Here is a 17411-nt window from a genome sequence, read left to right on the forward strand (position 1 = left end):
ATAATCAACTATATATGTGTTTAAGAACATGTTCTACTGCTCTGCTCTGAAGTATTTTATTTTAGCAGCTTTTCTGCAAAGCACAGTGTGTTCTGTTAATTCAGCTTCAGAGACTAATGTTTTGACTTTGCCTGTTGGGTTGGTCTTGGTAACTTGCTTGACATTCCGTCCAGTGGGATGTCATGGATCATTTGAGGGAGCTGGTCGGGATCAGACTTCGGAAGGATAGTGGTCTAGTTATGGGTTTTTTATTGGTAGTCGTTGGAAGATGAGGGTGGTATGGAGAGGAGCACAAGGGAAGAAGCCCACAGAATCCTGCCCAAAGGAAAAACCCCATTGTAAGAAGTGCTTTGTGCAGATGAATGGTTTCAAGGAAGAAGTGCTAATACTCCTGAGCTGGACAGTTCATTTGGATGTTCTTTGAGAGAAGTTCGAACTGTGGTGTCATTCACGCAGAATGTGAGTTCAGCTCGTGAGTAATCAAAGTGAAGCATTCCGACTACTTCAGAAATGAGCTCCAATGTTTATGTGCACATTTAGACTGGTTTAACTGTAATGGGCTCTTTTTCTTTTTTCCCCTATTAACTGTTGGTTAAAGTTGCCATATCTGTAAATATGCTTCCCCTTTAATTTTATGCAGTGTAAAGTCTGTTATTTTCTGGTGAACAATAACTTTAAATGGAACAGTATTTATACAGCATTCACCACAATTTCCATTCTCTTATCAGAACAGTCCAACATTCCTGTTTGGTTGAAACCCAGTCATACTGACCTTGGATGTGTGTTGCTTAATGAAGGTGGCCTTCTCACCATTACCCAAGCAATGCAGAGTCACATGGCCATTAGCCAGAGTTAGCCAACAAGCCAAGTTTGTTACCAGCCACGGTGAGAGGGTCACATATGTAATTATTCAGTGAACTTTCCTGCAATTACAGTACAGTTGTTTCTATATTTTTAATAAGCATTGTAGTTTTTTGTAGCAGGTGCCATACTACTTGAATCTGGCTATTTTATAAGTGAATTATTATTACTGTCATTTTGTTATCTGCAGTCTGAGCATGAGATGACCACGAACGTTTCTTTCCCTTTGTCTTTGCTTTGTTCCCTCAGCTTGTCTTTCTTTGTTAGTAAATTTGATAGCAATAATTTTTTATGTCTCATTCTTGACTTCTGAAAAACCTTTGGATAGCAAAATAATCAGGATCCAACAAGCATGTGGATTCCTCCCACGTCCCAAGCACATATCAAGTTGTTTATTTTCAGGTGTAAATTGCCACTAGTGTGGGTGATTAAGAGCAGAATCAGGGTGGAGGCTGGGGAAGATGGCAGGTATCTGAGAGAGAATAGATCACAGGTAAGTAAATGGGAAAGGGAGTTGATGTGATTGCTCATGGTGGTATCTACTCAGTGGGTTAAATGGTTTCCTCTGTCAGAACAAAATATGAATTGTGAGAAGTGGTGTCGTGTACTGTGTTGTTAATCATGCTGGAGACCTTGGTGGAGGAGAAGGAAATGAACAGTGAAAACTATTCACAATCTCAATATTTCCTGATGCATGTTACACCTGAAGTCCAAGTGAAGTAACTATGCTAAGTTTCATTCATCCATTTGATGCACTTCAGACACATGTTCAGCTGATGTGGGAACTGAAAAGTCTTGGAAGTCAGTGGCAGAATTCAGGGTCCAATACCATAAGAAGTTATGTCTTAGATGATGAAGGTGTATAAGATGATGAGAGGCATTGATCGTGTGGATAGCCAAAGGCTTTTTTTCCAGGCCTGAAATGCCAAACACGAGGGGGCATAGAATAAGGGGGATGTCAGAGGTAAGTTTTTCACACAGAGAGTAGAGGGTGAATTGTATGCACTGCCAGCACAATGGCAGAGACGGATACAATAGGGTCTTTTAAGAGACTCTTAGATAGGTACATGGAGCTTAGAAAAATAGAGGGCGATGCAGTAGGGATATTCTACACAGTTTCTAGAGTAGATTACATAGTTGGCACCACATTGTGGACCGAAGGGTCTGTAATGTGCTGTAGATTTCTATGTTTCTATGTTTCTAAAACAAATTTGTTAATGTTACTGAATTCTTCTTTAATTGCAACATCTTAACAACAGAACCAATAAGGCGAGGTGCTGCTTAATTCACCATAGTTACTTCATTTGGATGGATTACTGAAAAGAATCAGCACTCATAAGTAACATTCTACTAGGCGTCAAGAATTCCTGGTCAGACTGAAATCAATTGAGTAAACACTTCAGTTGTCAGGCTCACATCTCACACAAAGGACAATAATTGTGTTTATCGGAGTTCAATCACCTCACCAGGAGGATTGCAGTGATTCAAAGGGTTAACCTCAGGTCCTAAAAAATGTATAAATACAAAATAAATTATTACTTACATGTCTCATTAAGGCCTTGCTTTTCTTGGGAACTACCAACCCGAATTTCAACCCAATTAAATATATGATAAATCACTAAAGCATTTATGATATTATGATATGGAGTACTGTCAACAGTTTTGGACCCCTTATCTCAGAAAGGAATTATTGTCATTGGGCAGAGTTCAGAGGAGCTTTACAAGATTTCGCAAATGAAGTGGTTAACATATAAGGAGTGTTTGGCTGCTTTGGGCCTGTACTCACTAGAGTTTGGAAGAATACATGGGGATTTCATTGAAACCCACCAAATATTGAAAGGACGAGATAAGGTGGATGTAGAGAGCATGTTTCCTCTGGTGGAGGTATCCAGAAATAGAGGGCACAGCCGCAAAATTGAGGGGTGACCTCTTAAAACAAAAGTAAGGAGGAATTTTTTCAGCTAAGACTGGTGAATCTGTGGAATGCTCTGCCACAGGCTACAGTTCAGGTCAAGTCCGTGGGTATATTTAAAGTGGAAGTCGATAGATTCCTGATTGGTCAGGACATCAAAGGATATGGGGAGAGGGCAGATGAATGGGGTTGAATGGGATCTGGGATGAGCCATGATGAAATGGCGGAGTGGAATCATTGGACTGAATGGCCTATTTCTGCTCATATGTCTTATTATGGTCATATAACACAAGAATGCAAAAGGTAGAAGCAAGATTAGACTATCTTTCCTTCTGTGCCTGTTCTACCATTCAACAACAATCTCAGCAGTACATTTTTGCACATATTTTGTACCCCTTAACTCCTTCGGTTTCTAAAAATTAATCAGATAATTTACATTTCTAGTCATTTAAATTTCCATTATTATTTCAGGTGATTATTTATTCTGATTAGATGAATTTGTGATCAAGGATATTATGCCTCTTCATTTCTGTCTCCGTTTCTGTCTTTCTCTTTCTCCTCTTTCTCTCTCTTTTTTTCTCTCCCCCTCCTTCTCTCACTCTCTCTCATTCTTTATACTGATCCAAAATCACAAATTGTAGCAAAAAAGACGTCTATTGCCCTGTATCGCTGGACAATCATTCAGAGGGGCCATAAAATTGGCATGCCTGAAACAATATGTTAGAAGCCATTGAGAAAGGTGACATGCATATGCTGTACACTTATGCAGCTGAGAAATGCACTGCCATCCAGCAGGTGAAAGGAAACAGTTTGCTAAGGCTATTGGGGAGAGTTTAGACTAGAATTGTTGTGGGGTAGGAACCAAACTGAAGAGACGGAGGAAGAGGCGGTTGGCTCACAAATAGAGAAAGCTTGGAGACAGTGTGAGAGGGAAGATGGGCAGGTGATAGAGAAGGGATACGCTCAGGCCAATGGTTTGAGATGTGTCTATTTTACTGCAAGGACTATTATGAACAAAGTGGATGAGCTTAGAGTGTGGATCAGTACTGTACTTGAAGTTATGATGTTGTGGCCATTACAGAGACTTGGATGGCTCAGGGGCTGGAATGGTTACTTGGAGTGCCAGGCTTTAGATGTTTCAGCAAGGACAGGGAAGGAGGGAAAAGAGGTGGAGGCGTGGAACTGTTGATCAGAGATAGTGTCACGGCTGCAGAAAAGGAGGAAGTCGTGGAGGGGTTGTCTACAGAGTCTCTATGGGCGGAGGTTAGGAACAGGAAAAGGTCAATCACTCTGGCATGGTTGGCATGGTGGGAGATCTTAATTTCCCAAATATGAATTGACATATCGCTAGAGCGTTAGATGAAGTGGAGTTTGTTAGGTGTGTTTAGGAAGGTTCCTTGACACAGTATGTAGATAAGCCTACAAGAGGAGATGCTGTACTTGATCTAGTATTGGGAAATGAACCTGGTCAGGTGTCAGGTCTCTCAGTGGGAGAGCATTTTGGAGATAGTGATCTCCTTTACCATAGCATTGGAGAGGGATAGGAACAGACAAGTTAGGAAAGCTTTTAATTGGAGAAAGGGGAAATATGAGACAAACAGGCAGGAACTTGGAAGCATAAATTGGAAACAGATGTTTTTAGTGAAACGCACGGAAGAAATGTGGCAAATGTTCAGGGGATATTTGCGTGGGGTTCTGCATAGGTATGTTCCATTGAGACAGGGAATGGATGGTAGGGGCCATGAGAAGCCCTTGACAGACAGGATTAAGGAATCTCCCCCCCCCCCCCAAGGCATTCTACATGAGGAAACAAGAAGATAAGACATGAGAGAATAGCACCAATCAAGTCTGACAGTGGAAAAGTGTGTATGGAACTGGAAAAGATAGCAGAGATACACAATGGGTACTTTGCTTCAGTCTTCATTACGGAAAAGGATATTGGCGATTGTAGGGATGACTTATAGCAGACTGAAAAGCTTGAACTTTGGACAGCATCAGGTTGGGTAAGTCACTGGGACCAGATGAGATGTACCCCAGACTACTGTGGGAGGTGAGGGAGGAGACTGCTGAGCTTCTGGCGATGATCTTTGCATCATCAATGGGGACAGGAGAGGTTCTGGAGGATTGAAGGGTGCGGATGTTGTTCCATTATTCAAGAAAGTGAGTAGAGATAGCCCAGGAAATTGTAGACCAGTGAGTCTTATTTCAGTGGTTGGTAAGTTAATGGAGAAGATCCTGAGAGGCAGGATTTATGAACATTTAAAGAGGCATAATATGATTAGGAATAGTCAGCATGGCTTTGTCAAAGGCAGGTCGTGCCATACAAGCCTGATTGAATTTTTTGAGGATGTGACTATACAGATTGATGAAGGTAGAGTAGTAGATGTAGTGTGTTATGAACCCCATAACTGGGTCACTTACCAGCAAAGATAGAGAGGTCTGCTGAAGTCTGATGGTACCATTTTTAAACGTTTTTATTTATAAAGGGGCACAAAAGTAAGGTTAATACAAACATTCAGATAATATATGTCGTCAATACTCAATCTAAAGCACGGGTATAGTAATAATCAACAATTTGAAGTAGCTCTATAGTTTGTCTAGGGGTAAAACTATTGTCCGATGGAAATATAAAAAGTCTCACCAGTTCATGAAGGCTTTTAGCCGTTTGAGGGACCGCTGGGTGTTCACGGGTTGGAGAGAGAAAATAAACTTGCCAGCCTGTTTGACTCAAATCGTGGAATCGGGAACGTGAGTTCCCTGTTGTCAGTTCGGAATCCTTTTCGGGGTTATTAGCCACTCGATTCCCTAGCTAGGGGATCCAAATCACACGTGGCTCCCAAGCAGCTTCCCGTCCTTATGGGAGCTATGAGCGATGGTGTCTCCGTCTGGTGCGTCGCTGGAGTACCGCCTCCTGCAGTCTCCGTTTTATCATGACTGGCAGATTTGTAAATGGCAATCAAGGTAGGGTGATACAATCCCCACCCCACATTGCCCGAGGGTGTCCATGTCCCTGATAGTTGGCACGTACTATAGAGTTGCAATTCACACAGGTGCCTCTAAGAACAATGGTCAGATCAGTTGCATTGTCTCTCATTTCCTGGGTCCAAGACCTGAATTAATAGCAATCTTGCGATTCTCCAGAAGGAGGGGGCTGGTCCCGCACCCTTCGGCCCCTCAGAGCTGTGGTACATTCATAACAAGTGTATATGGATTTCAGCGAGGCGTTGATAAGGTACCCCATGAAAAGCTTATTGAGAAAGTAAGGAGGCATGAGATCCAAGGAGAACTTGCTTTGTGGATCCAGAATTGGCTGGCCCACAGAAGGCAAAGAGTAGTTGTAGATGGGTCATATTCTGTATGGAGGTTGGTAACTAGTGGTGTGCCTCAGGGATCTGTTCTGGGACCCTTCTCTATGTAATTTTTATTAATGACCTCGATCAGGAATTGGAGGATGGGTTAGTAAATTTGCTGAAGACATAAAGGTTGAGGTGTTGTGGATAGTGTGGAGGGCTGTCAGATGTTACAACAGGACATTGATAGAGTGCAAAACTGGGCAGATGGAGTTCAAACAAGATAAGTGTGAGGTGGTTCATTTTTGGTAGGTGAAAAATGATGGCAGAATATAGTAGTAATAGTAAGACTCTTGGCAGTGTGGACGATCAGAGGGATCTTGGGGTCCAAGTCTATAGGACATTCAAAGCTGCTGTGCAGGTTGGCTCTGTGGTTAAGAAAGCATACGGTGCAATGATCTTCATCAATCGTGGGATAAAGTTTAGGAGCTGAGAGATAATGTTGCAGCTATATAGGACCCTGGTCAGACCCCATTTGGAGTACTGTGCTCAGTTCTGGTCACCTCACTACAGGAAGGATGTGGAAGCCATAGAAAGGGTGCAGAGAAGATTTGCAAGGATGTTGCCTGGATTGGGGAGCATGCCTTATGAGAATAGGTTGAGTGAATTTGGCCTTTATTCCTTGGAGCGACAGAGGATGAGATGTGACCTGATAGAGGTGTATAAAATAATGAGGGGCATTGATTCCCAGGGCTGAAATGGTTAAAACGAGAGGGCACAGTTTTAAGGTGCTTGGAAGTAGGTACAGAAGAGATACCAGGGGTAATTTTTTTACGTAGAAAGTGGTGAGAGCGTGGAATGGGTTGCTGACGACGGTGGTGGAGGCGGATACAATAGAGTCTTTTAAGAGACTCCTGGACAGGTACATGGAGCTCAGAAAAATAGAGGGCTATGAGTAACCCTAAGTAATTTCTAAGGTAAGGACATGTTTGCACAGCTTTGTGGGCCGAAGGTCCTGTATTGTGCTGTACGTTTTCTATGTTTCTATGTAAGTTGCAGAAGGCAGGGGACAGCAGAGGCATCATTTCAATGCCTTGAGGACTGCTGCCTGACTGAACCACAGCACAAAGAAAAAAAATTTTGAGAATCTGATGTGATAAATTGAATTAAAAATTAAACATGGTCCCAATGCATTTCTTATTCCTTGCATGGTACCAAGGTCCTGCTTCACAAATGGCTTAACTCAATATAATCATATGGATTCTGACTTGTTACAGTCACATCTTTTCTGCTGCTCCCAATGAGTACTAATGAATTCTGCAAGAATAAAATCAAACCCAGTGCTTATTAAGTATACTCCAGAAGTATTTTCCTCTTTGCCCCATGTTTCCCTTAGGGCCTCTGCACAAGATGTGAGTCCACAATGTATTATTTTTCTCCTTTCAATTCTATCTTTGTAGCTTAATATAGTAAAGTATATGCTGGCTGAACATTAGTAGAAATGTGAAGTCACTCTAACACATTCTCCAGGTACCTAGGATGACTGTTGTTGCTTGCTTTTTTTCCGGCCCTGACAAGTTTACATCTGCCTCCCGCCTGGCTGAGAGGAACTATTGGCCTTAATATTTAGACTGCTTTGTCTTCAAAATTCCAGCATGCTCATCCTGCTGGGTATCAGAGCACTAGTCTGCAGTAATCTGGAAATGGGCACATAACAAAATATTAAACTTTCCAGCCAACACCAAAGTAGTTCGGGAGAGGTGTGCAGTTGACTTCAGAGCAGCACAGACATTAATACATAGTGATCCCTCAAAGGAGACTGGAGTATCATCCCTCAACTTCCCCTTCCTGAAGTCTACAGACAATTCCTTTGCCTTACTGACATTGAGTCCAAGATTGTTGTTGTGACACCACTCAACCAGCTGATCTATTTCCCTCCTGATGCCTCAGATTTTGCCAAACATACTTGTGTCATCGGCATTTATGTGTTTAGAGAGAGTAGAGCAGTGGGATAATCACACATCCTTGAGGTGTGCCTGTGTTAGTTGTCAGCAAGGAGGATGTGTTTTTTTTTCCGATCTGCACTGACTGTGGCCTCACGATGGGGAAGTCGAGGATCCAGTTGCAGAGGGAGGTACAGAGGCCCAGCTTTTGGAGTTTGTGAATTAGTACTGAGGGTATCATGTGTTCAATGCTGAGCTGTACTCAACTAACAGCAGCCTGACATAGATATTGCTATTGTCCGTGTGATCCAAGGCTGAGTGGAGAGCCAGTGAGACTGCATCGCAGTAGACCTACTGGTGCAGGTCCAGGTTTTGCTTAGACTGGAGCTGATTCTGGCCATGACCAGCCCCTCAAAGCACTTCATCACAGTAGATGGGAGATACTCATTGAGACAGCTTGCCCTGGGCTCCTTGACCATTGGTATGATTATCACCCTTTTGAATCAGGTGGGAACTTCTGACTGCAGCAGTGCGAGATTGAAGGTGTCATTGAACACTCCCAACAGTTGGTTGTCACAGATTTTCAATGCCCTACCAGGTATACCATCAGGGCCTGACTGAAGTCTTGTGAGTATTCACCATCTCAAAAGATGTTCTGACATCGGCTTATGAGGCAGAGAGTTGTTCAAATGTTTAAATCTTTGAAAGAAATCATGTTAATTAAGATATGAAAAAGTATTTATGTTCAACTTCAAATCTACTATTATTTGACTGCACCTGTATATGACCAAATAAAACAACCTTCCTCTGGACCATGATGCACACACGTGGCATGGTAGCATAGTGGTTAGCACAACAGTCCCATCTGCCCGTGACACAAAGATTTCCTCCAGGTGCTCCTCTTTCCTTCCACAGTCCAAAGGCGTACCATTTGGTAGGTTAATTGTTCATTTCAACTGCCATTGTAAATTGTCCCATGGTCATGCTAGGATTAAATCGCGGGATTGCTGGGTTCAAAAGGTCCAAAGGGCCTATTCCACATGGTATCTCAATAAATAATATTTTTAAAATTTAGATATCACACACAGCACATAAACCAATATCTTATACTAGAAATAAATTAATAGGTTATAATTCAAAATGCATGCATTAAAGTGCATCACAGGAAAACAGTAAGCAGTAAACAATATAATAAACAGCTCGCTATCCTAGTGATGAGACCCTGGTGGCAGTAAAGTCATACAGCCTGAGGAAAGAAGCGTTACCCAGTCTGGCAGTCCTAGTCCTGATGTATCTGTATCTCCTTCCTGATTGCAGTGGCTCAAAGAGATTGTGAGATGGATGGTCTGGATCCTCAACAATGCTTTGGGCTCTTGTCTGCAATGCTCCTGGTAAATGTCACAAATGGGTGTGGGGGAGCAATACCCAGATGATCCTATCAGCAGTTTTACTGTCCTCTGTTGGGTCTTGTGGTCCGAGGCCTTGTAACTTCTATACCACATAAAGATGCAGCCAGACAGGACCTTCTCGATGGTGCTCCTGTTGGAAGTTGTTAGAATGGGGACAAGGAGCCTTGCATGCCTCAATCTCCTCAGAATATGCAGAGGCTGCTTTGCATTCTCGACTAGTGAGGTGGTGTTGTGGGTCCAGGTTAGACTGTCCTTTATGTACACGCCAAGAAATTTTCTGCTTTTCACTTTCTCCTTGGCAGAACCATTGATGTGCAATGGAGAGTGGTCATTCTGTGCCTTCCTGGAGTCGACAATCATCTCTTTTATCCTGTCCACATTGAGACTCAAGTTGTTGTTCTCACACCATTTGTCATGCCTCTCTGCCTCCTCTCTGTGTGCTGACTTATCATTATTGTTGATGAGACCAGCCACTGTTGTATTGTCAACAAACTTGATGATGCGATTTGAAGTGAATCTGGCAGTGCAGTAATGAGTCAGCAGCACCAATAGCAGAAAACTGACGATACAGCCCTGGGGGTCACCGGTGATCTGCATGATGGAGGTAGAGGTGTTGCTGCCAACTTGGACTGACTGGGGTCTTTCTGTCCAGAAGACCAAGATCCAGTTACAGAGAGGGGTGTTGAGTCCCAATGAGGAGAGTTTACCCACCAGCCTCTGTGGGATGATCACGCTAAATGCTGAAATGATCAATAAACAAAATCCTGGAGTACAAGGCATCACTTAAGTGGGACACGATTGAGTGGAGGGCCAAAGCTACAACATCATCAGTAGACTGAATTGATTGGTAGGTGAACTGGAAAGGGTCCACTGTTGCTTGAAGGTGGGATTTCAGACAATCCATTACCAGCCACTCAAAGCGCCTCATGATTTTTGATGCCAGTGCTACCGAACGGTTTAGTCCAGTTACCGTTACTCTCTTGGGCATGGGAATAATGCTGGCTGCCTTGAAGCCTGCGGCACAGTGAATTATTTCAGAGAAATATAAAAGATGTTTGTTAAGTATCCTTTTTTGTTGAGAAGGCAGTATTAATGGAAAGAGAAAACTTGTACCATAATCATTCTCAAGTAATACAGAATGGATGTCTAATCATGTCCCAGATTCTTGTATTAGCAACATATTACAAAGACAAAGAAACACAATTATTCTGTAACTGTCCCCATTCATGTGTTTGACCAGACATGTGACCCCCAGAGCATAAAGCTACTGTATTTATCTCTTATTCCCAATACATGAACATTAAGTCTGTTTTATTTTCCACAGATACTGCGTGAAGCCCTGAGTATTTCTGTCGGTATCTGATTTTATTTCAGATCACCACAATTTGCATCTTTTTATTTTCAGAGAGTATTTACAATAGAGAAGACATTTTAAGTAAGAAGTAAAAATAAGAGCAAATCTTTTCCTAATAGTGATGACCAAAATTCTGATAATGTCCAAGAGTAGTGAAAATATGGATCAGAACCTAGCTCACCTACACTCTGCCCTGTTTAGATGAATAACTTATCGCTGAAGAGTGCCATGGTCAACGACTGAACAATGAATAGAAAGTATAATGATCTAAGAACACACAGGTCATCTTCTCTGGGAAATTTTTCCACCTAAGCCCCTGGTAAGGAGTCATCAAAGGTTAGGATAGGTGAAGTATTTTAAATGACATAAACCTTACATGAATAGACTAGTCAGTTTCAGAGTGGATCCATTGTCTTGAACTACAAGTTCAGTAAGAGCCCAAACTTGGAAGCCCTAGGTCACAATTGGATTCTTGTTGGAGTTGGAAGCATGTGCAAATGTTCTCAACTGAATGCTCTGCATCCCCAATCCCCATTGACCTCCTTTCTCTTCTACCATTGACTGTGAAATAATCACATCCTAACAAAATGTGGTAGATCTCTCATCTTGACAAAACAGGCACAAATAACAATTTACTTCACAGGATGTTCAACATTTTCAGATCTGTGCCACCTCACCACAGAATGGATTGTCATCGTATTGCCCATGACACAGCTGGCATTTAGGCCAGCAATGAAGGTCCTCCATCTCTGGCAGTGTACAGGGCTTCCTTTATCATGTCAGTAGCTTCCTCAGAGCAAATTGAAATATGGTGAAGAGGAAGTATTGCTTTGATATGATTAATATAAATGCTGAACCTACTCATCACTAGGAGTCTAAGAGACTAGGAGTCATAAATTTAAGATAATTGCCCCAAGAACAAGAGGGGTGAGTGTTTTTTGTTTGTTCTGTGGTATTAGAATTGGAAACTCCAACTGCACAGATTACAAGAAACAGAGTTCATAATAACTTTAGAAACAAAGGAATTAAATGACATTGAGCACCTTGTTCATGGGTGTTCAATTTCGAGGAGTACAAGTTTCAACTTAGAGCATATAGACCCTTGCCAGATCAATGTTGCAAATGTTTTTGACAAATGAGAATGAACAATTATTTGTTATAAGTGGGAGCTTTTCTTATTTGTGAAGAGTCATTCATCAGAAAACACAGGGGACTGACTCGTTTGCTGGTCTCATAGGGGAATTGAGTAATAATAGTACTCTGTCACTCAAACGCACCCTTGTATTCATTCAGTCAATGATAAAAATACTGGAAAAATCTTGTATCAAGTCTAGTAATTTCTAAGGTAGGGACATGTTTGACACAACTTTGTTAGCCGAAGGGCCTGTATTGTGCTGTAGGTTTTCTATGTTTCTAAGTTTAATGAGTTCTTCTCCAACAGATCTAGGAGGATGCTATACAAGTTTGCATTAAGTGAAGAACATGGTGACTAGTATTTCTCTATCCTGTTCCCTTGAACTGATGATCATCTATGTAAATTCCATTTCAAATTGATGAAATACCAACAAATATCAATTGGAAGGGCACATACCATTCCTCAAAAATTTACACTTTTACTCGGCATTTAACTGATAACTCATATCTGAGAAAACTTCCAGCTTGTTGAATTGATGAACAATCCACCATCTTGTTTGGTTATTGATACTCCAAAGGAGAGGAGAAACAGTATGCTGCTTCTCATTGGAAATTTATTATAAAGCCCATTAGGGCCAGTGGATGGGGGAAGGGGCAGGGTTGGGGTGGTTGTCAACAGCCTTTTCAGGTAATCACAATTCTCCAAGGAGGCCAAGGAAATTTCCTGTGTTAAACACTGGCTGACATACTTTAGAGGTTGTAATCACTCTCTGCTGCCTACGATTCTTTGTGGACTCTAAGAAGGCACTTGTTAAGGGGAGAACACAGAATTTTTTATCCTTTTCAAACAGCAGCTTAGGAGTAAATGTTGGATTCTCGGGCAACTCAAAAGGAAAATCCAGCCTTTCATGTTTATTTGTCCCAGGAGCTTGAATGGGATTCTAAAGCACAGCAGGAGACTTCTCAGAAAATCTGTCAGAATTAATTCAAGAAATTTTCTCAGGACCTTACCTCAGTAGAAGTGCTCTGCCACTTTATGAGGGTCATTAGGAGAAAGGGAATTCTTGGGCATAGAAAACATGGCTGTCCCAAAATCAGGAAGATCAACACCAGATCCTGCAGGGAAGTTGCAGATGGATTCAATGAGGCTAATTGGCTTCCTTTCCTCAGTGCTGAATCAACAAACCTGCATAAACTTTGGGTTGCATAGAAAACTGTGGAATCCATGGATATGAATTTCACTTTGGTAGAACCTAAGTTTTTTGGAGATGGTTAAAAACTCCAAAATGGTATTCATAGAATGTGTTTATAGTTGTGCAAGTTATGCAGGATAGAATAGTAATATGGATGTAAGTGCATGTGCATGCATTTTACTTACTTATAATAATACAGAGGGAGAGCAGTCAGCCTTATGGATCTGCTCCAGCTTGAAATCCATTCACTTGCATTTGCCCCTCTCTACGTCCCCGAAGTTGCGACTTACTATTTTTCATTGGCCAATCAACTCTCCTTTGACTCTTTTCTTCCTTACCTACACTAAGGGTTAATAATATCATCCAATTAACCAATCAGGCCATCTTTAGGATGTGTGAGGAAGCCAGCATACTCTGGAAACCTGTGCCGTAGTGAAAGGAATGTGCAATTTCTAAATAGACGGCACCAAAGGTCAGATTGAGCTCCCTGAAGCTGTGAGTTAGCTTATAGGCTGAGGTAGACCAAAAGGTCAATTGAGATACAATGCTGATTTGATGCCATACCTCCCATACTGGAGCTCAAAAGTCCTGCTATCAAAATGTCTTAGAGCTGCAGAGCTGAGATCACATGAATCAGCGAGAAGTAGGCCTCAGAAGTGTAGGATTACACTATTGGTTGTATGCTACTTTGGCTGTTATTTCTTCCAGGGTTGCATCATGTAATTAACGCTGGGCATGAACACTTTGATTTGATTTTTTGTCTCTTATATTTACTTGCCTGCTCAAGTTCAAAATGGACTTCGTTGACTGTAAAATAGAGAAGACACATCAAACAATCATTGATATATTAAGTGGTCATCTACTGCTCAACCATTCTTTGTTGATTAATTTCTTCTGGCTGTTGCTGTGACTTGACTTTGTTGTTTTCCATTTGGTTCAGGCTCTCACAGAGAGCAATGTGTGATCTTACAAATGCTGATTACAGTTACGTTTTACTGATTTCAAACTTCTGTGCCCATAGTTGTTTCCAAATATGTCTTCATACGTATTCCCCTTACCGTCCAACATGGACTGACAGAAGAAATAAAGGCACACCGAGTAAATGTAGTAAGAAAGACAGGAGAGGTTATACTTAGCCAAAATATTCAATCTCAAGTTTATTGTTGTCATAGACTTAGGCAGAATATAATTGCCGTGGAAGTTAGCTTTTAGCAACAATAGCACAGTACATTACAATACGAGAACAAACATAAGTTAACATTAATTATACATAACTGACATGGGTGCAAAGTAAGAAGTCGCTATTGCAAGATTGAGAGAAGGGAAGAACCTGTTGTCTGACAAAGTGTAAAGTTTTTCATGTCAATTCAATAACTTAATGCCAGTGGGGAAGAAGCTATTGTTGAACATTGATGTGTGCATCTTCAGCCTCCTATATCTCTTGTCTGATGGCAGCATCAAGAAGAGGGCAGGGACCAAAGGGATGCCGTCTTTCTGAGGCATCTTGTAGATATATAGAATTGTTCCTATGATAGAACAGACTAAGACCATCACTTTCCATGGCCTCTTGTTTTCCTGTGCACTGGAGTTTCCATTCTGGACCACGATGCAGTCAGAATGCTTTCTAGGGAACAATTCCAAAGGAAATTCAGCAAGGAACATTTGTGAACTATTTGCATGTTTTTAAGGTTATCCTTACTATAATCTGCCACCGTGCATCTGCTACCAAACAATTAAGAATTGCAAGCTGGCTTTAACTAAAATTATCTAGCCTTTTATCAATAAGCAGTATGGACATTGGTGGAAATAATTTGGGTGCACAAGTTGAACCGCTGTTGGCTGTCTCCTGAATAGGCAGGCATTGATTCCTTTTTTTTTTTTTTTAAATATTTTTTTTATTGTTTTCAAATAGTTACAGAATAAATGTGTATAAAAAAATGTGTTACCCAGCCCCCCTCCCCTTAACCCCTCCCCCCTAACATCCCTATTAAAGAAATAAGAAAGAAAATAAAAGGAAATGCCTGGATGTTGGAAGATCCCCACATGCTCCACGGAGTTCTCATTTTTTTTAAATATATGTTAAAATCCTTTTTCTTTTTACTGGCCCATTAAGCCCATTAACATTAAAACTTAAAAAATTTAGTAGATTAGTCATTATTTTTTATTATTATATTACTCCAATCTATAATAATACCTAATCTTTCCACTTTTGTGGTATCCTGGGAAATCTTTATAAAAATCTCCATGTTGCTATGTGTGTCCTCACCAATCATCCAGGCAAAAAGATAGAAAAAAATTAAAATATAAAGAAAAAAAAACAAAATACCCCCCTACTAATGTTGTGGAGAAAAATCACAACATTACCCCCCTCTGCTGTACGGGTCATGGCAACCGCCATGATTACACACGTGAATCCCGCAGTAACCGATCCACAGCCTCCCAGCCCCCCCGCAACATAGAAAAGTATATGTATAAGAGAAAAAAAAATACTATTCTCATTTAGTATTTCTAAAATTTTGCTTTTCTCTTCTATAATATCCATAAATGTCCATTCCTTCTGTTCCTTGGGTCAATCTTCATCTTTAATCCATTACGTTTGGAAGCCTCTATGTGTAATTAGCGAATAGATGGAAGTTCTTGTACAAACTCCTCCGCTTTTCGATAATCGGAAAAAGAAAAATTTCCCTCCTCCAAAAAAATTATCAGTGTTGCTGGATGACGCATTGTAAATTTATAACCCTTTTCCCATAAGGCTTTTTTCACTGGGTTAAATTCCTTCTTTCTCTTCAACAGGTTGTAACTTATATCAGGATAAAATAGAACTGGTTTCCCTGCTATCATCAGTGGCCCGTTTCTATTTTTGGCACATTGGGCAGCGGCCTTCAGGATCTTTTCTTTGTCTTGGTATCGTAAGCATTTTATCAAAATTGATCGTGGGTTTTGATCAGCTCGAGGTCTTGACCTTAAAGATCTATGCGCCCTTTCAATCTCAATTGGAGTTTCTCTTTCCATTTTCAATTTTTTAGGGATCCAGTTTTGAAAAAAATTTATTGGATCTTCTCCTTCTATATCTTCTTTAAGTCCAACAATTTTAATATTATTTCGTCTACTGAGATTTTCAAGCTTATCAATTTTTTCCATAAATTGTTTTCTTTCTGATGTCCAAGCAGTATTTTCCTTTTCTATTTTGTCCATTCTTTCAACCATGTCTTCCGTTGTAGTTTCCAAGTCCTTAATTCTTTTTCCCATTTTTTTCTGTCTCTTTGTCGTTTTATCAAGCATAATCTCCATTTTGGTCATTTTTTTTTCAAGTCTTTTTTGATTATTTTTAATTACTTTTAATGTGTCTAATTTACGCATTATTTGCCTCAAAGTCTTTTCTATATTTCTAGAAGGACTTTTACCACCTTCAGCTGATCCTTCCGAGAGATTTAACTCTCCCTCCGATTCGCTATCACTTTCAGTTGCAGTGGTAGCTGGGCTTTGTAGTTCTTGTTGCTCCCGTTTGCGCATGCTCCATCCTTCGCGTTTGCGGAGCTCACGGTGGTCTTTTCCTGTGGCCAATGTTGCCACAGTCTCCTGTTCCGTATCGCCGGTGATATAGTGTACCTGAGACCGCGGTTCCTCGGTAGACGTGGGCCTTGTTCTTGTTCCAACTTGCGTAGTCTTCCCGGTATTAGTTTTCTTCATCTTCCTTCCTTGAGGCATAGCTTGACACAGTCCGGAGTCGTTTATAAGTAACTTTTAGAAAGTATTGCCTAACTTTTCTTCATTTAAACATTAATTTATTAACTTTTTACGGGAGGGCTGGGTCCCTGCGTCTCGATCCTACGTCATCACGTGATGTCCCCCAGGCATTGATTCCTTGTTGTTATCCACACGCTTGTTTTCAAAGGCCATTGAACTTCTTCGCATGCATGCTTGATTGGAGTGGGTACCAGTGATCCAGATTATGCTACACTATGTAAATTGTATATATTCTGTACTTGAGCACAAAATTTGAAGTCATCACACAGCACTAATTTCAAGCCTGTTTTCGCCCAATGGACAAAATAATCACTGATATATTCATGGGAGAAAATCAGTAATTCAAGCTTAAATTACTTGAAAAGAGAAGTACACTATATCTCCCCTTTTAAATGTTTTGAAGGTATATGGGGCAGGTTGATGCACCATCAATAACTCACTCTGAGACGTAAGAAGCGAGATATCGGCTTTTATTGACTGGAAGAATGAACAACACTACATCCTGGAGAATGAGGCCGGGCTCAGGCCTCAATCGCCTTTGTACAGGGGTCTGTGGGAGGAGCCACAG

The sequence above is a fragment of the Hemitrygon akajei genome, chromosome 8 (assembly GCF_048418815.1).
Source record: "Hemitrygon akajei chromosome 8, sHemAka1.3, whole genome shotgun sequence".
In the NCBI taxonomy this organism is placed as follows: domain Eukaryota; kingdom Metazoa; phylum Chordata; class Chondrichthyes; order Myliobatiformes; family Dasyatidae; genus Hemitrygon; species Hemitrygon akajei.